Source organism: Agelaius phoeniceus, chromosome 19 (assembly GCF_051311805.1).
Source record: "Agelaius phoeniceus isolate bAgePho1 chromosome 19, bAgePho1.hap1, whole genome shotgun sequence".
Lineage (NCBI taxonomy): Eukaryota > Metazoa > Chordata > Aves > Passeriformes > Icteridae > Agelaius > Agelaius phoeniceus.
The window spans coordinates 8,814,249-8,841,342 of NC_135283.1; the positions used below are offsets into that span (position 1 = coordinate 8,814,249).

At 38.9% G+C, this 27,094-nt stretch overlaps 1 protein-coding gene across 3 annotated transcripts in view; it reads left to right on the plus strand.

The window, feature by feature from the left end:
* ANKFN1 (ankyrin repeat and fibronectin type III domain containing 1) overlaps positions 1-27,094 on the plus strand; it is a 133,391-nt gene that overhangs the window by 11,518 nt on the left and 94,779 nt on the right. For 2 of the 3 annotated variants that reach the window (XM_077188219.1, XM_054645225.2), the window contains exon 1: positions 8,553-8,769. The exons of the other annotated variant lie outside the window; for it this stretch is intronic. The gene's annotated coding sequence lies outside the window, so the exon portion shown is untranslated. Of the gene's footprint in view, positions 1-8,552; positions 8,770-27,094 lie in introns of those variants that run through there. 3 annotated transcript variants of the gene reach the window in all.

Here is a 27,094-nt window from a genome sequence, read left to right on the forward strand (position 1 = left end):
GAAGTAGAAGAAATTAATTGTAGCCACGTGCTTGCCATTAATTTGTAGTAACTTCTTTACTTCATAGAGTATTTTCTGTAAGAAGAATGCCTATTTTCTTTCTACATGCTGCCTTAGCAATGCGTTCTTGACCCATCTTTTGTAACTTTGATTGCAAAAATAATTTAATTTTACAACTAGAAAATATTTCATATATATTATATATCTGGATCTACTAGCCCCCCAAAATATTTTAAACAGATATTAGAAAGTCAACACCAAGCCGATATTCTTTGGCTGAACCCATTGGATGTTGAGAAGGAAGGCTGCAGGAAGCTGGTGAGGAGCACTCTTGCTGGTGACTGTGTGGTGCCAGATGCTGCAGTGCCAGCCCCGTGGCTTTCCCCAGGCAGTGTGAGTGTCCTGCCATGCCCTCAGACTCAGTGTCTGCTGCATGTTCAGAGCTCTGGTACCTCACTGAGAGCTCCCTGCCTCAGAATTCAGGGAGTTCTTTCAGGCCTCTGCTGAAGAGCCTGGCGTGCTGCAGGGACAGAGCTGGCACTGGGGAGTGTGGTTTGTTATGGGGCAGGTGAGAGCTCAGAGGGACAGCTGAGCTTGGCTTTGTCTACATTTAGAGAACATTTCTGATGTTTTAAAGATGCTCAACATTTGGAGAGACTTCTGAATGCTGATCTTTATGAACTGTCCAATAAGTTCTCTTTTTTACCTGCGGTTCATCCCCATGACACTGGGGCTGGGTATCCAGCCATGATACAGCCAAATCCTATCATGAGTCATTACCATGTGGAGCCTGGCTAAAGCTGATAGATTACCTGTAGTTAAATGAAATTCAGTTTGTGATGTTTGGAATCTTGGGCTCCAGTCCATACAGTATGAATAAAGAGGCACAGACTGTCAATCTGTGTCTGCTGCAGTGGCTCTGACCTCTGATTCACAGCCAAGAGGGAGCTGGTACAGCCACAGCTCCATTAAGCATTATGGCTAAATATGTTTTCATAAGATGTATTTGAAGCTAAAAAAAAATATAGCACCACTTTATTTTTATTGTGTTAAGCAGTATACATAATTCTTTTTTTTTTTTTTTTTATTTGTTTGCCTTGCTTCACATTCATATGGTATAGACTATTTTAAACTCAGCCACATTTTTCTCCCCTCTAGAGAAGATGACCATACCAATTGCCTCACTATCTGTTTACATTCTGGAAAGAGTCATTTGGGATTTTCTCTTTCTGAGATAAACGTTTGCTTATGGATTTTTTTTTTATTGTCACATCCATGGCATTTTTAAAGTAAATATGAGTACAAGGTTTATATTATTTTAAATGTATATTGTATTTGTCTTCCCAACACTGTGGTTTTTAGTACTGTGAATAACGTAGTATGGAGCCAGCCTATTAAACAGCCTGTTTTTGTAAGGAAACTGTTAGTCCACCTACAATATTCTATTGCTTACTGTGTTCTTCCAATATGCTTAGCATTCCACAACCTAAATGATCATTTGTTGAACAAATTCATGCTTTTATTAGTCAAAATACAGAGAAAACAGAGCCCCCCTGTTTCAAGATATTTGCTAATGCACGGTTAATTATCACATATAGCTTACTATAATTCATTTTACAGGGAGACCTCCTGCAGGTAACATACTAGCAGTTTATGAAGCAAAATAACCTCACTATAGATTAGAACTGTTTCACTACTGGTCAGACAGTTGCTGCTTCTAGGCCTTCTCACTTCACATTGCTAATTTGAACAAGGCTTTATTTTTATATTTGTCAGCAGCAAGACTGTAGCATGGTTGTTAAACCTCTCCCAGGCCTAATTAGAGTAGCAATGCTAGCATTCATAATGAATCTCGTGTCCTGGGTTGGAGGAGGTAGCCATGGTGCTACAGTAGCTTCCTGGCAGACAGTTGCTGGCAGGTTTAAGGTAGCTTGTGGCTTGCAATATTAAGTGACTGTTGAAATTCATTGACTCCACTGCGGCTTATGTGTCTAGATGACAACAAGTTTACACGGTTCTTTTATAGTTACAGCAAATGGGTCCATTTAAATATTTATTAGGTGATTATGGTGATGTGAAATGGAAAAAAATTGCAAAGTACAGTATTGCATGTATAACTGTTTTAACTGTTTGTACAAAATAGGCCTGTGGTATCATTTGAAATTACAGCATCTTTTTTTCCTCATAAATATTTATAGCATATCAGTAGCTAGGAATGCTAATTTATTTGCATTTTGTTTCTTATTTAATTTGACAGCCTTTTGGGTAGCCATTAAAGGCACTCACTCTGATTTGAATGAAGGATATTTCAATCAGCAGTTGAGTGGCATTTTGATTGGAGTGGATGAAGTTCAATTTTAGGAGTTCTTTTTGCTTTATGAGACACAGAAAGGAGTATTACCTGTGTGTGCTCGATGACGGGAGCACCCCCAGAAGGCCTTCTCTGAAACTTATTTCTGAGCAATTTGTCATAGCTGCTGCATTAAATGTAGTCAGTTTGGTTTATTTTGCTCTTTTTTCTGGCTTAATAAAGATGAAAGTAACACAAGGGCCAGGTATAAATTTCTGCAAAAAATTGAGCAAGAGTTGTTGTAAAATATAAATATGACTTGGATGACAGAACAAGCTATTTCAGGTCTATAGATAAAAGGATTAAAAACAGACAGAAGAAGAAATCAAATTCTTTGACAGCTTTGCAGCTACTGTTTATTTTTTCACAGCAACAGAAGAAATGGAAGTGAGTCAATCTCACTCAAGGGCATGAGAGAGCATGATGATATCTAGAGGTGTCAGAGCAAATATATACATTGGAAATGCCTTCAGTGATGGCACAGAAAATAGTTACAGTGAAGAGAAATCAAGCATAGTACAGTAAATTTAATGTGAATGTATGTGTGTGTCTACCTCTATGTGTAAGCTTACACATAGTATGAGAGACTTGCTCCTTGTAAAGAGAATAATTATGCTTCAGCAGCTTCTCTCATAGTGCTATCACTGAACTTCACTCTTGTTTAGGTATTTAAATTTGCTGCAAGTGGGTGGCAGAACTTTCTGAATCTGTATTTTTTAAAGAACAGAAATAAACAGCAGAGATAAATCTGAAGTCAGCTCTTGTCAGAGGAGGTGGAAAATGTGCATCATTGTCAAGTAAGGCAGGGAACACCAGCTGGAGTTCTTTGACTGTTTTGAGATATCGAGCAACATGTATCCACAGGTCTGACTTTTGCTTTGCTAATTCTGTGCACATACTCTCTTTGATAGTTTCACATCACTTTCAGCAGGCTCAGAATACTTTCTATTTTCTTCTGCTGAAAAATTAATTGATTTTTTGGGCCAATTTTGCCAATTTCACTTGAAGAAAGTGGTTACACAGCCTGGAAATATTGACAGCCACTTGAAACGGAGATGAAGAATTTTCATACGTTTGAAAATGAGGTGGATTACTCTTCCAAACAGAAGAAGAAATTCTAAAAAGCAAAATGGAGACATGGAGTTGAATTAACTCTGCCCCATGAAGCTACTGGAACACCCAGAAGCTTCCTTAAGACATGTTGTGCTATGCCTAGGATTGGGATATAGTCTCCTTATAGAGCTCAAACTTGCATGACACTTGGTTACTGCATTAATGCTTATTTCATTACCAGTAGGAAAAAGCAAGATAGAAATCCTATAGGCATATGTTTAATGCTGGGTTTAGCTCAAATTTGGTGCCCATATTCAAAATTGAGAGAGCTAGTGACTAAAGGATACTGTTACAGTACCAGTATTAACAATTATGTATTACAGCTCAGTTGAGAATGGTTGTGCAGTTTCTTTTTTGCTATGAGAACTCAAAAGATAGGGGATGAATTATTGTATGATTATTTATGATTATAAAGTTGTTTATTCTCAGGCTGAAGAATTCTGTGCTTATCTCTGCACTAGTTTTGGGTGAAGTCCTGTGATGCCCAAGATGGGAAGTTAAACACACAGCTCAGAGTGAACATTCATTGATGTGAAATGAGGACAATGGAAATGTGTCCTTGTGTGTCCACAACAGCTCTGGTCCTTAGGGCTGTCTATCAAATTATTTTCACAAGGACTAAATTCATTTAAAAGAGGATGAAGTGGCAGGGGGGGAAAGAACATTCTTTAGCTTTTTGATCCTGGAACTTCTGTCCTATGCTTTGCTTAGATTTTCCAGTGAGATCACTTCCTGAATGGGGTGTAATATGAATAAGTGTTCTGAGAGGCAGGTTCAAAAGCTGAGCACATGGAATTGGCCCAGCTTTGTTGCATCCCATCGGTGACAAAGCTGAATTTTTTTCAAGGTTTCCAATAAGCTCAGAATTGTCACTCATGCAGCTTGAATGAGATTAACTAAATTATATATATTGCATACACTTTTTTGTGTCAAAGAATCTGTGAAATCAACTTTTGAAGTGTGCATTGCATTCAATATAGATTTGACTGTTCATCCAGCGCTATATTCTTCCCTACTTCGGTTTTCTGCCACAACTTTGTGCCATCTGTACTCAATATACTGTTAAATACTTTACTTTCCTACAGTTTAGTAGTTGAAGCTACTGTATTTTATACATTTCTTAGAACTGTTACAGGTTTATTGTTATGATCCATATTTATGAATTTCAATAACACTTCAAGGTGGGGATGTACTGGTTTCCCTACTGAACTAATATAGAAAGTAAGATGGAAATCTTGTTCAAGACAGAGTTATTTAAATCTGTCTCTGAGTACAAAGTGGTGCTTTCACAACTGAGTCCCTCGCCTGCTGACATTCCTTCTTGTGATCCATTTTGATGAGATAAAGAGGGGTGGGGAGATGGCAAAAACCACAGAGTCATGAGACAGCAGCACTCACTGCAGATGGCAAAATAAAGTATCTTTTTACAGTATCAGGAGAAATTATTTTAGACAATCAGTAGTACAGTAAACTACATTCTGTCTCTGTGCATGACACCAGGAAATAAAAATCTGTTTTTCAGTTGAATGAAATATACAAGGTCCAAGCATCAAGATCTTAGCACTAGGACAAACTGGAAACTTTCCAGTGGAACATTTTTCTCTCAGCTAATGCCAGTTCACCAAAACCTAACACGTTGCATGAAAATGTCTATTCCAATGAAATTTTTGATGGAAATGTTCTTGGTTTGCTGCCAGCTCACCCGCTTTTCCCAGCTCTCAGCTCCCCGGCATCTCACGTGGAACAGTGCCAGAAAGTCAAGTTTCTTCACGTTCCTGGCCTGTTTGGCAGACTGCCACGAGGGATGGGAGTCTGGGCTCTCGAAAGTGGACAAGAAACCTTATACATGCACATACAACTGTACACATACTCTCACAGGTCATTTAAATCCATGTCAGTTCATTCAAAGTAAAGGGCTTTTTTTATATAGAGGGTCTTTTAAATATGACCCTCCTATGGAAAATTTCTCATGTTGGAATTTTAATTCTAACTTGCGACTGAAAAAAAAAAATTGGAGAATATGAAAAATTCTCCTTATAGGGTGAATACTGGTTCCTGTGCAACGGCATGTTGCACTATTGTCACTGAGGCTATCAACAGCTCCATCTGCCTTCTCTCTTTCACTGCATAACAAGAGGTATATTTGTAACAGCTACAGTGCTTCACACTTAACCTTAACAAAACAAGATAATATTTTTAGAGCTTTGTAAATATTTGTTTTAAAAATTCCTCGTAAGCTTTTTTATATAAGGCAGACAATCTTTTCTTGCTCACTAAGTGGACTGAGGGGATAGGGTTTCAATGTTGTTGCCTGAACGATAAAGAGAAAATAGGTACATATACTAAAATTCTGACTGAGAGGGCCCTGAAGCAGGAGCACTGTAATGTACTTTTCCATAGCCTCACTTCATGCACTGCAAGTTGCTTATTATATGTAATTAAATCAATAAGCTTCAATCACACTGTGTAGGTAATTTCTGACTGCAGGGATGTGTTCATATTTGGGACAAAAAGCAGTTGATTCAAGTAGCCACTAATGAATTCCTTTTCTGACTATTCTTAACACCTTGGATTAGCATAACAAAGTTGGGCTCTTTAGGACACTAGTACTTACTGCAGTTTATTTTTCAGTTGAGAAGATGGGATTTATTGTAATAGATACAGTTCAAGATTTCACTGAAGAAGGGTTCCTGAGTAGGGTTTCACTTCTTGCAAATTCGCATTGTTATCATCAAATCTGAGCCTCACTGCCAGTCTGACAAAAATTGATTGCTTTTGTAATAATGGAAAAATAGTAAATGTCCAGTATAGAATGCTAAAATCTCTATTAAACAGAGAAAATACCTGCCTTTGTTAAAATAAGGAGGAAAATATTGGTATTTTGTTTTATTTTGTTTTCTGGGGGCTAACATTGTGTAGTAATGCAGGAGGCTACATTGGTGCTGTCCCTGACTCTTTCACAAATGTGATCTGAATTTGCCCCCCGTGTCTTTTTATCATGAAGTGACAAAATGGCAATGATCAGCAGAATGCCCTTGTATTAATAATAGTATTATATACCCAAACACTTGTAAAAGGCTTAGATAAAGTGCACTGTTAGACTTACTATGCATTGATCTGTGGCATTGAAGAATTTTATTATGGTAGGAATTAACTTTGAATCTCTAAACATGTGTGGGTTTGCTTTTGTCATTGTAATTACACTGAAGAAGGTTCCATGGGTTGCAAGCAGCAGAAGAAAGTGGGTAAAGTATTGGCAGAAACTTCACTTCAGTCATAAAATCCATTGTCTCCCTTGCTGAGGCTGTAGAGAATCCCAAGATCTTTTATTTTGCACTTGCCTTGACATCAGTCTATCCATGAGCAGGAGAAAATGAGATGAGTGTATTTGTGTGCACACATACACAGCAGGATTGAGCAATTCCAATTAATACCCTGAAAGGAAAATAATACATAAAATCCCAAACTTTTAAAATAGTTTCCAATTAAATGTTCCTTGATAAAAATGATGCAACGGAAACCCATTTACAGTTGCTTTCTAATGTCCCTAAACTGAAGTCTGGGTTGCACCCTCTAATCTCCTAATCTTTTGAAAGGAATAGCAGAAAGGCCTCTCTACAAAGCAATTCTGACTGCTTTATTTGACTCACTGGGGCGAGAGGAAGATGGGAGGGTGTTGCAACTCTTATGCTGCAAATACAATTCAACATGTGCAATGAAGTGACAACTGAATTCTTCATGTCAAAGAGTCAGTGCTGGACTGGGGTATGTGAGCAAAGACATCTTATTACTCTTATCTGACTAGTGTTCTCTAAGAGCATCTTTGGTGTTCTCTAAGATTATACTCTAATCTGGCTGAGGGGAAAAAAGCTCAGCTCCCTGGAAAACAGAACACTGGCACTGATTTTCCTCAGCAGCTACCTTGCATTAAGTGAAGCTCAGCTCTTTACTGTAAGACTGAACTAACCCCCTCCCCTGTTGCAGGCACTCACAGCTGCTCTCTGGTGGAAAAAGAAAATTCTGCTTTCCATACAGAAGCCCATCATCTAAGATTTTGTAACTCATTTCTCTGACTGTTCTCTGGATATGTTAAGAACCTTAAAGTCTATGCTTGAAAATTTCTATCGGGATCTAAGTCTTTGACCATTTCTACCCCAGACTACTACAGTATTAAAACAGGTAAATTCACAGAAAAAAAAATTGCACTGACAGTATTTTGGGGTGCTGGCTTTGGCATCAGCTGAGAGACAGCAGGATATGAGTGTGCTGTGCAATGCATGCTGTGCTGTATATTGTCAGAAAGAGGCTGACATTTTGCAAACAAAATGTTTAGACTTGGGGGATTTCTGTTCCCATGTACCAACCTTCCTGACAATTTCTATCAGCTCTTCATGTTTTAGGGCCTCAGACTCACAGTGAAATCACATTTGTACTGAAGTACACATCCTACTGTATGCCTTAATAGCACAGAGGGTAAGATAAGAAGCAGGGGTTCCTAACTCCATGTGCTGAACTGGACTGAGCCCAATGGGCCTGTACAGAAGGCTGATTCTCAAATATTTGGGGGTTCAGAAATATGGCCAGTGCTGGGTCTGGGGACAGAGAGGCAGCGGGGCAGAGCAGCTACAGAAATCAGAGTTAAGGATTTGGGCTTGGATTTTTATAGGGGCCCATATAAGTAAAGGCACCTCTCTTCTATTGCCCATCATGAATACCTGTTAAATGCTTATATTTGTTACTGCTGATCTCTCCCCATTTATTGTAGTAAACTGGACCTGATTTCTTGATCAATCTCTCTGTAATCAGCTATCCTCATCCACAAAAGCTGATTACAATAACTAAATTAAACTGTGTGCAGCATTGTATTGTCCCATCAGATGGCACAGAGGAGTTCTACAGTCTCCTTGGAGTCACCCAGATCAACTATTAATAGATGCTTTTAATGTAAGAATTCCTAGGTGGTTCCATTTTTCTAAGGTTGCAAGACATTCTGGACTTTTTATTTTCTCTCTGAAATTGTTGTGCTGTTTTAGGTACTTAAGAGACAGACTCCAAATGAAGCAGCCATTCCTAACCTATGCAGACAAAGGGAGTGGTTCCCTTAGCAACAGGAACCATGTGGAGGTTCTCAGAGAGCTCTCTTTTCCCCCTACTCGTGTTTTCTTTTAACTCAACATTTTGCACAGCATCTTGCATGGAGACTCCGACAGCTGGGCTGGAGGCAAGCAGCTCTTCCGGCTCTGGCTAACCCGTGCTCGAGGGGCAATTGTTCTACACTCATCAGACAGAAAAAATGATAATCATGGGTAAGTGAACTGGCAGACAATCAGAGTTCATGCTGAGGAGGGGGAAAGTTTACTGGCTGGCAACCAGAAGTGTCCAGCACTTCCCAGTGGGCACGTATGCTTGAAGCAGGGGCACTAGTGTGATGCTTGCCTGTTTTTCTGGTGGGATTGCATGTCTGCATTTAACATTTCAGGGGTTGGAAACATTAGTACAACTGGGTTCCATCCTTAGCATGCTACTGACTTCCTTTACAGTCCTGAACATCTCATCTCACCTCTCTGTTTTCTTTCCTCATCCATTAAAAAGAGATTATTTGCCATGAGGATCTCAAAAGGAGTGTAAATTACTGGATTATATTACTTGTCAAAATTGTATTTGATTTTGAAGTTGATGATGAGGTGTGCATAACCTGAGACAAAGTATTGATCTTTTATTGTGAATTTAGCTGAATTAACTTTCCGGTAGATAGATCTAGTTGCTTTTCTTCCCGGTACAGGAGAAGAGATGTGTGCATGTAGTGCTTTTACATATATGTGCCTAGGTAAAAGAATTTGTGTATGCTGGTGTATAAGTAACAGAAACGGAGATGTTTATTTCCCTCAAAATAGCTATAGCATGGATAAAGTAGTAGCTGTGATTCAGTGAAATCCAGCATACTATAAAATAATGAAATTTAAGCTTTGTAGTATTGAAGTTATCTGCTGTCCCTAAAGTCTTATGCATTACCAGCGCTCTAGCCAATCTCAGTTGGAAAAGCCTAATGCATAAACCCCTAAGTTTGTATTCATTTTACCTAAAAAGAGACATCTGAATGATTCCAATGTTAAGCCAGTTTATTTTGTGGGGGACTTGCATAAGGGATGAATTTGTCTCTGTTTTTCCTAATTGGATGTAGAAAGTTCCTCTGGTCACAATTTTTCATCACCTTTGAATTAAAATTCAAGCATCCAAGTTCATATTTCGACAAATTGTGCAGCACGCTGATCATCTGGATGCAGGCTCCCTTTGATTCCACACTCACAGAGTCTCAGTGTCGCAGTGAATGCGTTCCCACTACAGGCAACTTAGTTCTTGTATTTCAGATGTGATTTGATTACTGCAGGCAAAAGCAGTCGCTGTCCCTGTATGCGCAGAGCAGCTGCAGAAGTGTCACGCACCAGCTCCCCACAGTCCTGTCAACAAGAAACTGTCATTGCTCTTCCTATTCCTTGTCCAGCACAAACCTACAAATCCCCTGCTCTGTGCTGGTACAGCAGCCAGCACCTCTGAGCTCTTCCTGGGGATCACAGGTGACAACAGTCACAACACTCCCATGTGCCTGGGAACTGATGATTTGTCTCTCAGCTCCAATTTAAATGAAGAAAAATTGCCCTGTTTGCACCTTTATGAATAATATCAGGTTATGTGTCTGAATAAAGAGGAAGGCAATAATGAGTCACTGAAATTAATTGTTTCCTTTTTCTGTCTAGGGTTATATTTCTATCCTTTTATACCCTCCTTGAAACAATATTACTGCTTGAATCAGTGATACTAGCTAAGGTACAGGATTAAAATACTGTATATTCAGTGTGAAGAGTTTGAGTTCCTAATAACAATTTGGCTTGTACATTTTGCAATATGTGAAGAAAATCCTGGGTTTAGGGTGTGAGGGTCTTTTTAGCAAAGATTTTAAGTCATTGCATATTGATCTTCTTAATTACTTTCCCCATCCCTATTTGATATCTGGTCCTGCAGTTTTTCCTTGTTCAGTGTTTTCATTTAGAATTTATTTTCAATTTTTATTCAGATGAACAAAAATGCCAGTCCTTTTGCCAGGCCTGTGGTTAGAGATTTTGTACGAGTAAGCCACTGAGAGCACTTTTAGTAACTTTACATTTACTAAGTTTGTCCTGTTATTAGCAATTGTTATATTGTAGCTTTTATCCCAGCATTTGCAGTGCGCTGGATAAATGAAGCCTACCCAGAAATCTGAAGGCAAGAAATCTGAAGGCAAGGGATCACTTTATCCAGAAACTAAGTAAATAATAATAATTCTAATGATCTACAGAAGTGTTATATGTCTTAGAAAATGAAGCAAAGATAAAGCAGAACAGATTGATAACAACACCTATTTCAGCTGATGATTTTCATATAGGACTAAGCTGAAACAGGAGAAAAAGTGGATGTTAGTCTTAAAGACGTGTATAGGAAGAGGTATGAGAAACTGATTTATGTGGCTGGCAGCCAAGGAGTTGGCAAAGTTTCATGGTTTTAGCGAGAAGAATAATCTCACACAGATCAAATATCAAGATCTCACCATTTTTATATACTATATGATTTTTCAACACCAAGTAAAAGCCACAGTTTATAACATAATTCTTTGTTCAATCTGATTTACTCATTAAAAGATCAGCAGATTAACTCCTCCAAGATACCTCTGGATACAAAGCAGATAATATATTAGGTTGTGTATGGCTTAGGGCTTTTTAGGTTGTAGTCCTGGAAAAAGGACTGGTGTGATGGTCTGGGGTGGTGCTGCCCATTGCAACCTGTTATCACTTGTCTGATCCTTCACTAAAATACATCACTACTGCATCAAGATGGGCAGGGGGCATCCTCTTCTGTAAAAGCTTTTCAGTATCTTTCGTGGGAAGAGCCAGAAAACCTAGGAACTGTGGATGGTTCCTACACAGGTGTTTCCAATCCTGGAACTGATCTGGCTTTCTCAGAGAGCCTTAAAGGATTTAAGAAGCCAGGACCAGTGACCATGTACAGTCTGTGGCTGTAGCTACACTCTGAATACTTGGGCCATGTAAGTCCTAACTCTGGGTATTGTCTAATTTGCAGACTTTGTATTGTGGCTAGAGAGATGCATGTGGATCAAATGCCAATTAGCCTATGGGACTAACAGCCCAGCTACTTGCTTAAACAGATGGAAGGTTTCAAAAAGGACAAGTCGCCCCAAATCTTTCACTGCCCCTTTCCCCATCCCCCATTTAGTAATGTTGTATTGCTGAGCCATGCACAGTTCTTGCTGTAGCATTAGGTAGAGCAGTGTGCTCTTACTGACAGAGGTAACAGCAGCTGGAAAAACACTGCAGCAATGAGCTTAGCTTGTTCCAGGCTGATGAGAGGGCAAACTCTTCAAAGACCCATAAGAACACTCTTGTTTCTAAGGTGTACTAAGTCCAGTGTTTTCACATCTTCATTCCTAGTGTTGCCATTGTTAACTCATTAATGACAAAATTTGCTATAATCCCATTATGTTAAATTGATTTATAGGCTTATTGGACATTCTGTAAACTGTACTGAATAAACAAGTAGAAAATTTTAGAGCCCAAAGATTTATTTCACTGAAACATACATATTCCCCAGCAATTAAGATGTAAAACTAACAATGTGATGTGCTGAAAATATGATGGCAATGAGAAGCACACATACATTTTCTAAAGTGCAAGAGTAGGTGGGACATCTGAAAGTGTTCAAGCAAGGAGTTTGGATAAACAAAACTCATCTTAAAGTCTTTTCAGATTCATAAACATTATGCACATGAGAAGATTTAGATTAATGTTTGATATCTCCTCTTGAATGTTATCAAGAGAGTTTCAATGGACAGCTCTTTGGAGAACCAGTATTATTTCCTTATCTCCTGTTTCATTTAATTCTTTAGCCATGGGATTTGAGGAGCTGTTTTCTTTTCTTCCTATGTCATGTCAGTTTTCCCTTTTTGTTTTTTTTTTTTTTTGTTTTTGTTTGTTTGTTTTTTTACCAGAAGAAAGCCCATCACTGATTTTATGGCCTCCTCTTGTGTCATATTCAAGCCTGTGTTAAGGATCATCTCATGTGTGATTCAGATTGGGTTTGTTCTGTGCTAATAAACCTTGAGAATTTGGAGTGCATTTTAGAAGAGTTCAAGATGAGCTTGAAGCTGTTGTCTAAACTTGCTTTCCCCAGAAGCATGTCAAGAATGCACACAGAACAGCTCCAAGGTCAGTGTTTGTGTCCTGCCTTACAGCAGAGGCTGAGCTAGGGAAGATGGAAATCTGCAGAGGGATCCTAAAGCTCTCCTTTCTAAGTCTTTTAAGGCTAATGTCTCCTTTTCCTTTTGTATCCTGACAATATTGAAATTAATGATTTACGGATTTAAATTTCACATGGAGTCAAGCTGAGAAGATGTACCTGACTCCAAGTTTCTTCTAAATGCAAAGTTGCTGCAGCTTTTGTTCCAAGCTAATCTTTGTGTGACTCATATGGCAACGCTCAGCAGGCCTGGGCTCCTGAAGATGTTCCTTTGAGGTCAGCAATTGTCTCAAGCAAATATTTGCCACTTCATAAATCTCTGCTTGTATAGGCTGGATTCTATAGCCTCTCTTTTGGGCAGTACAAGATTATACAACAGCCATCATGCATCACCAGGGGAGGAACAAATTCTTTTAGAAAAGGAGAGTAGATACCCAGACTGAAACACAATGTTTTTGTAGCTAAACTAAGTTTTACATCAGTCAGATTGTCCCTTGAAACAGATAGAAATTTCAGGTCCAACATTTTAATGACTAAAGTAACATGTTGTGGAAGCTGAAATATGCAACCAGTGCACATTTAAAAAGTGAAGGAGAAGTTTGAAATATTTCACTGAATGCATGATTAGAGTGGTTGGGGCAGTTTATGTAAGAATATTTAAAATTATGACCATATTTCAAAAATTGTTAAAATGAAGTTCATCAAATTGGTTCAGAAGTCAGTGCTGAGTTAGAATTCCCATTTAGCCATTTATACCTCTTAAATATATATATATATATATCTTACTAGGCATTTTGTATATGGAAAATTTGATCTATGATCATTTCAAAAGAATATGAAAACGAACTGGCCATTTTTATTGGATTCTGTCCAGTGTGACAATTGACAATACTTTTTGGCTCAAAAGTGAAAATAATCATTCCATTTTTATTTCATACATAGCCAGAAAATTATTATTATTTAAAAATAATCAACATACCACTTTACTTTGAGTTGGAATTTCAAGCAGATGATGATTTTTAGGGGCTTTTGGAAACTGAATGGGCTGACATAGTATGAAATATGCCACATCTAGCTAGTTAATGTTGATAATTTTAGAAGTGGCCTCCATTGTCTAATGCCTCCTGATTGCTTTTCACTGCTGTACTGTGTATAAAGAAACCCTGTGGCATCACTGGGCAGTTGAATGTCTCTATGTAGTTTATTTAAAATGTTCTTCAGTTTTCTGGCATAAATTTGAATTGGCTTAGACTGATGCTGCCTAAACTTGACCATGGTGGCCAATTTGGGATTGAAAGTGAATGCCATAATAATGGTATGTTCTTATATAAATTACACTTTGTGTCATTATCTGTATCTATTTTGAGCATTTAGGACAGCAAGTGGCTGTCTGAGTGCTCACAGGGGTAAGGATTGAGCCTCAGCTGTAACAAGTTTCAGCACTACCAAATTTAATTGAACTACCACAGGTCATATTAGCTAAAGAATGGTTTCTTGAAGCAGTACATGAACAATAACTCGATTTCATTCACGTGATAAAAAGCTGAGAATTGCAAGACTTGATGTCTTATAGAGAGGCATGTTATTTTACATCATGACATGCTACAGGCATTTTTAAATTCCATAAGTTGAGGGGAAGATGAAGTTTCAGAGAGCATACCAGATTCTGAGCAGTAGAAGTGAAAAACAGGATGAAGGGAAAGAATGGTGCAAGCAGTTGAAAGAAATTTCTTTTATTTTGTCACTGCTTGTCTGCAGTTTAGGGATGACTATTGCTCTGGACAGCTCCCATCCCATCTCATTATTGTCCCTATCAAACAACTCTAACTCCTTGCTATTTTCTATTTAAGGGAATGGAACAGAATGGCAAAAGCTTTCCCCACTTGATATTTGCTGTCATGTTCATAGGGCTCTTTCTTTAAACCCACAAGATGCCACATTTAAGCTGTGAAAGTGGTGTTATTTACACTGAGCATAGTTAGTCCTCACAGCCTGATTACAGTGCCAGTTAGGATCAGGTTTAGATTCATCATCCAAGAGACAAAGAAAGCATTGGGGTAGAGACAGGAGAGATGCTATAGAAGGATGGTAATGGGAAATGTAAAATATTTTAGCCTGCTACCCCCAGCCTCCCTGGCTGTCCGGTCAGTGTACAGCATGCCTTTCCAGGTGAGGTGGCCAACTAAGAGATAAATGTATGTGATTTTATACAAACTTCATTACTTGCAGCTGAACGTTAATTATAGATATTAATTAGTTCTCTGTCTTTGCTGTGTTGTTATGAACCTCTCTTCAGTTTCTGACATGTTTTTCATTAGGTTAATTAATAGTGAATTTTTTAATTATTTAAAAACTAACTGCCCTGCAGGAATATGTAGAGAGCAGAAAGGCGATAGTAATGCACAGCTTTAGTGCTAGACAAACTGCACGTTGAGAATAACTGTGGCCATTGTTGCAGGGGACTTTTTTTCCTTTGAAAAGTTTTGCTGAGCTTAATATTGATATTGAAAAAGGTGATGCTTTAGACTTCGTATTTCAGCTGTTGACATAAAGTGTGCTTTATTGTAAACTAAACTGAACAAACTCTCTGTAAACCGTCTCAGACCTTACTCTTGCAAACACCTTCTCATGGGTCTTACCAAATTCAGCTCTTTATACATATAAGTGTGTTGATTTGCTTTCTTGCTTTAAATCAATGAGCTAGAAAGAAAACTGCCTTCAGGACACTGATGGGTTTGTGCATGTGAGCAATAAAATATGTAATGTACCAGCATTCTTTCAAAGTGCCCAACCAGTTTTATTGGCACTTTTATCCTACTCACAAAGTTTCCTTACAGGCCCAGGTTTCGACACTGACAGACTTCCCAAAAAGTGGCTGAATTGTTTATTACAAGTTAGCTAAACCCCTACATTTCTCAAAGAGGGTATTTAGATTTATCTTGGATTTTCAAATTAATTTTATAAAGGGGTTTTGTTAGGACAGAAAGGGAACATAATGCAAAAGCCTCTGAACTTTATGGAAGGTTTTAGCTGATTTCAATGAGCTTTGAACTTTCAAGGGATGTTTTAGAGAATTAGTGTACTTAATTACATACGACATTTATGAAACTGATAATAATTTTTTCTGTCATGCTAAAAACTCCATGGTCTTTAGGATCAGAATCCTGAAATTTTTGGCGCCCATTAACAGAGATGAATTAGTAGCTCATATTCATTTTACATTTGTTGCTGTTGTTCCTAAAGTTCAAAATTACATGTAAAACCCAAGACACTCAAGTGGTGAGACACGGGAATGGAATTAAGCAGGATCAGCTGCTAATCATGTCTCCAGCACAGATAACTAAACCCACAGATATCTCTTCACCTGGCTGATTCCTCTGTGTCTTATTTATACTGAATGCTTGAAAGGGAAAGTATTCTCTCTTGCTAACTGTTTGTAGAGGGTATAGACCCAGTTTCAGCAGGGTCTCTTGATACTGTAGCAATAAAAAGAAACCATTAAAGCCTAGAATAATTTCTTTAATTAGATGCTTTAGAGCTGACCAACTTCCGATTGCAGTAGAAATGTGCCATGCTGGCTGCTGTACTAAGGACAGAATAACTGGTTTTTGTCCTTGAGCTTGCCAACAATAGTCTTTTCAACTGGAGTTACCTTTATTTTCCCCAAACTGAAATGCAATACCAGTATAGTAACAAACAGAACAAAAATGCAAGCCATGTGTCCATGTGTTACCAAATTGTTTTATTTTGAAAAATAACCCAAACTACTCTCTAGTATATATTCCTTCCCCCATCCAAAATCTATTATGTTAGGGATCTCCACAGACTTTAATTCAGTCTTTGCATTCAACACAGTTTTTATCATTGCCTTCAGATTTTTGTATTGCAAGCATAAGAGTAATTTTGTTCAAATCCAGAACTTTTCTCCTTTCTTGAACTATTGGTTTCTGTCCATAGTTCTCTGTTTTGTGGAGTTGAAAAAAAAATGAAATTAGTAACAGTTTGTCATTTATAAAGTACCAATTTGGATGGAGGTCTGAGCAAACTGGTCTATAAAAAGGTGTTCCTACCCATGGCAGGGGGATGGAATGAGAGGAGCTTTAAGGTCTCTCCAAGCCCAAGCCATTCTATGATCCTATGAGTTTTACTGAATTTGTGTTGTCAATTTTCAATAGTTCAATGCTACAACACAGAATGTGCATCATGTTTGGTAAGTGTGAGAAATTGAAGAGAGACACATCTTGATTTTGTCCAAAGATTTACTGTCCTTGTCCCTCTGGCAAGATCAGGGAAATTCTTGTAGACAATTAAAAAAAAAAAAATCAACTGAGGGTTAGAAGAGTAGAGTAAATCAGATCAATTATTGCCTTCCCCTAATGAAACATGAATAGTTTGTACATGATTCTACAGGTGAAATTCACCATTAATGGTTTCCTGTTCTTTGGTTGAATCTTAAACAGGAATGGAGAGCTTCCAGAAGTTCTCACTCACGGTTCTTACTATGGCCACTGATAATGGCTTCCCCCAAACGTGGGGCAACGTTCCCTGTGTGTGAGACAGCTCTGAGTGTTGAGAGATCAGTCAGTATTTCATAAAATAGGAGCTTGTTCTCCTGTACAAGGAGTATTTTAAAACAGTGGCTTTTAGAAATCTGTTTTTCTTGGGAGTCCCTTCATTTCTTGATTTAAAGGTTAGACTCAGAGATTTGTACAGGAAGAACTGGATTATTAACATGCAAAACCAGGCACCAGCAGACACATATTATACCTGTCTGAAGATATTTTTGAAATGTTGCCTAGGAGAGGTAATGGCTAATAGCTAGTAGAAAAATTCTGCAAAGGAAGCTGAGGTGTCAAAGTTTGTGTGCTAGAGAATGCAGCAACTCTGTGTAGTCACACTTAGAACACTCAGTAAGTACCAGAAAGTTTATTCCACCTCCTAAAGCTTTGGGGCATGATGAGTAGAATAAGACAGAGAATTTCTGCTAAGGAATTGGCATGTTGTAAATTTGTGTCCCAGAGTAATTTGCAGTGATTTCCTGGATAGAAAAATGCAACAGAAAATGCAAGGGAAATAAAGGAACAGACAAAAGCCAAGCTAACCTCAGCTTGCAATTGAGACTACAAAGCTGGAAAAAACCCCCCAGTTTCCATCTGGCTGAACCGAAAGGGAACACGATCCATAAAAGTGGATATTGAGATCTCCTACAAGTTCAAACGAGGACAGCTATGCATCCTTAGAGAGACCATGACCAAACTTGTATGGGTAGAAATGTAAAAATAGCCTGTCAGCAACTTTGTGGGTTTGTTTTCATGTTCTGTAAGACAATCACTGGTGGCAGACAGACCTCCCCTCTTTGCTTCTGACTAATCTGCACAGGAGGTTCAAAAGTGAAATATGATTTTTGCCTTGTTTATCATAGTGAATGGTTTGTGGGGAGGGCTTATACTTGGTCAGACGTGTTAGGAAAAAGTGGCAAAACTAAATTATTTGCTAACTATGAAAATGAAATGCAGCCCCCTTTATGAGATAGGTGGAGATTTTTGCATTTAATTCTGTTTTAGTGAACTGCAGCCTCACAAACTGCTGTTGGTGTAGGAGTAGGACCATCATTTCTGCCTCGGTTCAAAAAGATTAGAAATGGCTCACATAAGCCAGGCACCTGAGCATGTCTTCATTTTAACTGCTGCAGTCTGATCTTCTCCTAAATTGTTTTCCAAAGGAATTCCATAGGGACATGGCTTTAACTGGAGGAGGGAAACTGTTCACAGGTGGGCTCACTTTCCCTTCCTCATTACATCTTCCAACAGAGCTGTCATCAGCATTTTGATTATAGGATTGATTACATCAGCATTTTGATTACAGGATTTTTCTGCCTCTCAGGTAAGTATTTATTGCACTTTAAACTTTTATGTCATTAACAAGACTGCATCTATTTTTACATAAGTGCATAATTTAGTATTTTACTGCTTGGGAGAAAAAAATATTTTACCATACTGATTGAAAGAATGCTAGAAAAGAGACTAATGCAATAGGAGATTCCAGTCTTGTCTTACTGACTGCTCTAGGGATGCTTGCCTACTTGTTCCATGAAATCAGGATCTGAGCCAAATTTTGTCAATGTTTTAAAGCATAGATTTTCACAGTTTGCAAGTGGTAGAAATCTGTTGCTCTGAAACTTCTAGGTTGTTTTCAGGCTGTCAAAGATCAGAAAGAAACTAAAAACTAAAAAGCCAAAAACTAACTGAGAACCCAAACCTTGAAATTTTCGCCAAACTGGAAAATGGGTTGGGGTTCACTTGTCACAGTGTAAGAACACTGAGACTGACACTTACAGCAGAAAATACTCCTTTCCTGTTTAGAATTGTAAAGCTTTTAAAGTAAGGTTCTTCAACTTGAGTATGGTGACTTCTGTGAACTTCTTCCAGTTTTCAGCTGCAAAATCATTGGGTCTCTGGAAATAAACAGTACAAGTTTCTAAATAAACCACTTCAGGTTTTCAGAAATGACCATCTTCCCCGTGAAGGTTTCTTCAACTGGCAGAGTAAATTCCCTTTATATTTAGGCTTTCTCTACACATCAATTTTGTTGACATCAGTGGATTCTTTATATGAAACAAGATGAATGTACAGTGGAGAAATGTCGTGAACAGCAAGAACATCTTTTCAGTAATTGAGCTTGCATACAGAGCAGTGAAGAATTTACATGGTTACAGATGTTGTAGAAGATTAAATATAAAGGCACTGTTACCTGCAGGAATGAAATCCATCTTGTCAGCTAGTTGGAAGACTCACTAGCAGGAATTTCCTGTTGTGGCCAATTTCATCCCTCCTTCCTCCGCCCCCATTACGTCTTTGCTGTGCCTCCCTCTCCAGCTCTATCCGAATATATTTTCACTACGGCACATTTAGGTATCAATCAACAGGAATCTCAGCTGCTGTTGTGCTTAGGGGACAAACTGTTCTTTCTTCATACTAACAAGGAATGCCTGAAATAGCCAGACACACAGCTGATTGATGCAGCTACAGTTTATACACCTAGATTCAGACAGTCTGAAACTGCCAGAATTAATGGCTTATTATTAGAAAATTATACACTACTTAGAATATTATATACTGGCTTATATACTTCTGCTAGACTTATAATTTAAAACCATTTAAATGCCTCAGGCATAATCACTGAAGTTAAAGTTTTAGTTTGTAAAGTGCTTGATAGTGCAAATTAGACACATCTGCCTGTCTCAGGTGCATTTGCTCTTAGTGTTTTTGCTGTTTGAATAGGGTTTTTTTTGTATTTCTCTGATGTGATAGCTGGGATTATGAAGATTGATGCACATCTTTTTATAGATTAAGGTATGTCCCTATATTAATAGTTTAATTTGGTGGAACTTGGAAGAAAGAATATGGGACCCCAAAAGTTTAGGACTCTTAATGTTTCTGCATGAACAGAAAACAACCAAACATTTTCACTTGACAGCCTTGAGCTATGTGGTTTGCTCAGCTTGTGGGTGCCACTGCTCAGGGAAAACACCAGGAGGATCCTGAAGGAATCCTGCATTTGCTGTAGTGTTGGCAAACGCAGCAACCGCTGCTTCTCCTGGATTTATTCCATGACATATACCAGAATTAAGGGCTCCAAAGAGAACCTGTTGGCAGTGAAGGGAAAGTACCAAGTGAGGTGTGACAGGAGTAAGATACTACACAAACAGGCTCTATGGAACAAGCAGGTCAGTTTTGCCACACACACGCTTTTTGCCTCTGCCTGGGACTCTTAACCTAATGGTGAGCCTTTCTAGTTTATACAGGGGAGTTTAGGTTTGTGGCTGGCTTTCATCACAAAAATGAAGCATGATTTAAAAGCTATGGCAACACAAAATACAGAATATTGAGCTATGGGAAGCCTGTCCAAAGGCTGCATTAGCCTGAGTGCTCAGAAAGAGGCCATGGGGTGCCCAGGAGGGGAAATCAGAAAACATGAGGGACTAAAAGAGGTTTGTGACTCCAGCTGAGATTCAAGGCCATGTGCTGCCAAAGCAACAGTCTGCACTCCGAAAAAGCTGCCAAATGTTCAGAGTACCAGGACACCTGAGCAAGGACAGTCCCTTCCATCATGTTGAGCTGTGGGTGGCTGCACCTTTGCCACCTGTGCTAATGCAGTGCTCTGAGTTCGTGTTACTGTGCAAAATTGTCAGAGAAAATTATCACTGCAGTTAAGGAAGTTTTTAACTGATGGATTCTATTAACTAAAAGAACTTTTCTGGGAATACAGAATACCTCAAAATATTTATGAAGGCTGATGGAAATACTTATTTATTTATCACCTGATGGATATATTATTATCATCCCTATTGTGTTTTAGCCTTGTCAGTCAGAACATCTGCTTGAATCATGTAGAACTTGTGAATTGATAAACTAGAAAAGGTGTTTTATGCTGAGCAGCAGATTTCTTTCATTAAAAGTTTATGCTTTAAAACCCCCTGGTTCTGTTATTTTAGCAGTCTTCTTTTAAAAGAGGATGTTTTTCTTTTTCATGGTCCACTATCCCATTCTCTCTGTCATCATTTAAAAAAACAAAAAAAGAAAGATCTCTTCACTATTTCACTATTGTATTTTACTTTTGAACTGTGCTATTCACCAACTTTCAAAGAGAGAGGAAGAACTTAAGAGTTGATCCAGTGGAAATCAGAGCCCCCTGTGCAACCCTGAGGTTGTGTGGGGCTGCACCCAGGGCTGGCTGTGTACTGGGGGACACAATGTCAGCCTTCCTGCTCTGGCAAAGGGCATATTTTTTCCCCTGTTTTTACTCCTGGTAGCTGAGCTCAGTGTGTTGGTCTGTAGAGCCCAACAATCCCCACAGTGGTGGCTGTGCCAGACCATTGTCCCCTGGTCTGTCAGAGCACTGAGTCACCCTGTAAGCAAACGTTGGGTGCTCAGTACATCCCTGTTCTCTTTCTACAAGAACTGCTTCTGAAAAGGTCCTTTGAACTTGAGCAGTGCTAGGAAAAACACAGTACTGATTTCACAGGTTATCTGAGGCAAAATCTTGTTTGCATTCTCTAGATAATTTGAGGTATCCTTTATAACGAAGACTTTTAGACACCCCTCAGAAAATAAAGCATTTCAGAGCCTTTTTTACAAGTTAATTCTAGTAAAAGTCCTTTATATTTAGCGTGTCTTGGCGAATCTCAATACATGTACTGTATTTAAATGAAACATGACTTTTTTCTCTATTTATTTACATTTCATTTGTTTCAGACATAAATTCCTACTATAGTCACAATATGCAAGTGTTTGTGGTATTTTTTAAATCTGGCTCTGAATAGCTAATATACTTTTATATAAATTAGGGCTAAATTAATGACATGTTTACACTAGGAACATTAGGACTGTTTGCGCTCTCAAAGCACTAGGAAGTTCATGCAAGGATATATTTCTTATTTTTATTTAACATCCCAATTTTTTTTGACTCAGAGTCTTAAGGTTAATAGGCACATTTATAAATATAACCACATCAATCTATATTGTGGCTCTCAGTAAGTGCTAGAGAAGAGTTGTTTGCACAGGAAGTTAAGACAAATTAACTAAAGATATGATTTTAAAATATATTAGTTAAAGTGCATTAAAGCTTGGTGTGAATGTTCTCATTCAGAATAAAGTGACTGTAGTTCACTTTACCTTAATGCACTTTAAATTCACACCTTTCAGCTAATTTAGCTTAACTTCCTGTGTAGACAAGCCTTAAGATTGTTCCCATTAAATGGCTCTGCTGAGCTTTATTTTCTACTTCTTAAATCCAAACATGTAAAATAGTCTTACATTCTAAAGAGACTATGTTTTAAAAAGAGAATTTGTTTTGAGTTTTCCAGTCATGAAATTTGTTTGAATGGAGTTATAAGTGGTAAATTTTAATGCAAACTATATTTTGTCATTTTTATTTTTAATTTCAGGTATGACATTACTGAGAGATAGGATGTATTTATTAAGCAAAAACCATAAGACCCTATGGGCAACACACAAAATTATGACAAATCATACTTAATGAGTCTGGATTATTTTTACTTGGGAACCTATTGGAGCAGAATAAAGAGAGTTTGAACTATTTTTTTTCAGGATTTCTGAACTTCTAAAGCTCTGGAGAAAAGATGCTGCACATGAACAGATCGACTCACACATACACAGTGATTTTGGTGCTGTGAGGATGTGAAACTTGGAGTGAAATCTGCACACAGAGCTCTGCCCACAACCCCTAGTCCCTGACATGGCAGTGCACAGATATTTTCTGTTTAAAAAAGTGACTTCCTTTCACTGTTGCTTAGCAGTAATTTTGGTAGAGGTATTCAATCTTAAAGATAGATGTTTGATGACTATTTACTGCAGTACCTTTGTGTATTTTAGGGCGCCTAAAGTATAGAAACTACTCATCATATTACTCAGAATAGATTTTTCATTAGTTTAGGTTTAGGTTTGTACCCTTTTGTTCTCATGTTTATTACCAGATAATAAACTGTTTCTGCAGTTCCCTGTAAGTTCTTGTCCCAAGCACTTCACAAGGCTTGGTGATTGAAATGGAACCAAAAACAAGGATGTGTATTAGTGGTTGGATCTACAAGAGTGTTGATCCCGTTCCAGCAGCCTACCTGAGCTTCCACTTAATTTTCAAGTATTTAAGTGGTCTCATTTTCAGTGGAATACTGAGACTTTTGAGGTGTTAAAGAAAATCATGTGCTTAATGGTTTCCAGGGTTAGGGCCAGAATGCTGAACAAATGGACACATTTTAGGGTTTAGCACATTGAATTTGACTCTGCTGATGGCATGAACTGTAACCAGGGAGTTCCGATCAGAGCTGACACGTGGCTCAAGAGACTGTGTGGCAGCTGATAGCTAAGTATGCGTGTAATAAACACTGTCATTCTGGTCTTCAGATAAGGGTGACAGAGCTCCAGTTATCTTTGCTATTTCTCTTACTGTTCACATTCTTAGGAAGTTGTGTTACAATCCTTAGAGCAGTCTTTATTAGCTTTGAACATGACTTCTGTTCCCTCTTTGCATTGTTGATAAAAGTTACAAATGTTTGAGACAATGAAACTATCAAGTACCAGTAATTCCAGATGGCCTTTTCCATAAAAATCAACCTCTATGTGAAATAGAGGAACAATAGATGAAATTGTGGGTTTAAAATATGCATAAACTATAGTAAGCAGATATGGTAGTGACCAAAGACCAACTTTTTCACACACTTCAATAAGATAAAATGCATTAATTGGTGCTCAAAAATGGATTGGCGTCTGATATGTGGTAGATTTTACAGACTAGAAAGGAAACAACAAGTCTTTAGCATCATGTCATGGTTTGAGAGGAAGTACATTTTCTGGGATATGAAGTGGTCAGGCCAATAGGTGTTCAGATTTGAACATTGGCACATGGTTTGGCCACTGGATGGATGGATATGCCTCTGAGAACACAGGGGTTAAAAAGCAGAGCACTCCCGGGGGAAGCCCTCTTGGGTTCTGGTGAGGGAAGCAGGTCAGAGCTCCCCTGGCCCAGATGCTGGCTGGGCAGGGGAGGGGAAGCCATGCGGCCGGGTGAGGTAGGCCTGGCCCCGAGGGTGGAAGGGTGGAAGAGCACCCAGAGGCATCGGGCAGCCCCCCGTCCCCCAGGAGACAGAGAGAGAGCCTGTGCCACCTTGAAATTTGATATCATGTGCTGGCAGCACAGCCCGGCCGCTGAGAAGGGAGGGGGTACAGAGAGAAGGTGTCCAGCCGCTGTGGGAGATTCAGGTGGGCAGAGCCCGAGTTTTTAACCCTTTTTTTGGGCAATGAAAACTTTACAGAACATTAACCTTTCCTAGAAGAGAGATAGAGATGAAATAGAAGAAGGAAATGTGCAAGTGTGAAGGTCTGGGCAAGTGAAAGATGTCGGGAGAGTAGAGAAGAACCTTAGGTGGGAAGAGATGATGGACTGGCCTTAGCTGGACTCTTCTTGCTATAGCCATGGACAGAACCATGTTTCCTGTGACACAGAGACTGCATCCAGGGGGAGGCAGTAGCTCAGAGCCAAGAAGGTTCAGTGTTGGTACCCCTTGGCCCCAGGGGTTGAAATTTGGGGGGGGACAGGTGTCCCAAAGGTGAGACTGTGCTCTTTTTGGAACGGGACAAAGCATCCTTAAAAGGACGACCCTAGAAGCAGCTGCGGTCCATGTGCAGTGGTGAGAGCACTGGGCATGGAAGGAAGAGGTCATGATGGCAAATGTTCTCTGAGCGGTGCCACAAGTGACATGGAAACACAAGAGGTTTCAACTGTGTTTCCTGGGGAAGCCTATGGCACAAGAAGGACTCTTCTCCTTTTGATGAACTGAGAATTGATTACCTAAAGGGTGGTGATGGACTGAGAGTTGGTGATTTTGGGGGATAGATGTATTGGAAATTTGGTGGGGGGAGGAGGAAATGTTTTTGGAAAGTTTTCATTTTCCATGTGTGTTTCTTTTTACTTAGAGTTGTAGTTTAGTTAATAAAGTTTTCTTTTCTTTATTTCTAAGTGGGGGCCTGCTTTGCTTATTCCTGGTCACATCTCACAGCAGACACCAGGGAGAATGTATTTTCATGGGGGCACTGGCATTGCGCCAGCCTCAAACCATGATACATCATTAATGGTTCATGTAAGACTATTTTGCCACTGGCAGTTAGGATTGTAATAATGTTTTCTGTGAGTCTGACAGCAATGTGTTGCCATTTCTTGAATCAACCATAGAATATCATGGAGGCAACATGTCTTACTAAACACAGGCAAGAAGCATTGTACAGGTATTATTGGTGTAAGAGAATCACCTACAGGCCCTATCTCATTAGGTTTTGCCTGTAAGAAGACAGGCTTGCTGTGCAGGCAGATGATGGATGGGGGTGGAAGGGGTCAGAGAAACAGGAAGCAGCTTGGTCACAGTCATGTAACAAGAATAGAAATGGAGTCTCCCGGCTCCGAAGCCCAGTGTGTTATCCAGTATTCCACACTGCTGCTCCACCTCTCTGCTCACTTGTTTCCTAAGCTCAACCACTGAAATTGGACCCCCTGTACCCTGCATGTCACATGGAGCACCACCAAAATTTTCAGTAAGTTGAATGGGCAGGTTTACCATATTAGTAAGTGTAATATCAAGTTTCTAATTTTGTGTGCAAAGACCATCATTCCAATTGTATTTTAACTCCAAAATAGCACATCAGGCAAAATGAATTTGGCACAACTAGTGAGTTTATCATGTCTTTATTTCCTCTGTGCATATGATAGGAACAAAGTTGCATTTCTAGTTGCTTCCAGACAAAAGTGTAGTGTGTGGGAAGGACTGTAAATTTCTTAGGTTTCTGCAGCCAAGTGTTTAGATAAAGGGATGACTGTCAAAGGAAACCTTTTTCCAAGCTGTTTTAGCTTCAAGATGAATAATTAACTTGTACCAGCTTTTAAGCTTAAGTCATAAACTACGTGGACTCTTCCCTGGTACAACCTTTTAATCTTACAGTAAGTTATTTTGTACAAAAAAAAAAGAAAAAAGGAAAGTTAATTCTATAATTCTGAATCAAACATTCAAACATTCAATATTGCATCAAGCTGTAGTGTGAGGAGGAGCAGTGAGATTTCTTCATTTATGCTGCACTTTGTGAGTAGCAAAGCATACAGGGAGAGAAATTAACTATCCCACAGCTACAAGAAACATTGTTCATGCTGTACACATGGACATCAGCTCACAATTCCAGTATGGGAAAGTTCAGCTGTTGTACTTGGGCCACAACAGGCTTTAATATTATCATCATTACAGTAACTCAAGAATTTCTATTTGGAAACAATTATTCATGCTGGCATTTACTGTGAAGAAATATGGGATACTACACCTCCAGATTTTAATTTCTAGATTAAAAGCCTCCAATATTTTGAAAGCTCTAGCTTCAAACTTTTACCTTCCAATATTTTGACACATTCAAACATTTATCCAGGTACCATGAGAGGCCAACTGGAGCATCAGCAGCTGCATCCATTGGCAGTTTCAGTGAGACAGATCTTACAAGAAACATTTGGGTGCACTCTCTACAGCTGCTGTCTGCCTGCAGTTGAGCTGGCACTTTCCAGACGTTTTGGGCAGACCTGCCCTACCACATGTGTTTTCAGTTCCAGGTACACTCAGTAAGTCACATCCTTCAGGAAGGACCCAACCCACTCCACAAGCTCTGATTTTTCCCTGCACACCCAGATTTGCTCCATTCCCCATGTGCACAGCAAGATCCCCACCCAGGAGTTCTGACATGATGTTTCCCAGGTGTTGTTGAGCTGACAGCACAGGTGTTGCACAGCAATGTGTAAGTA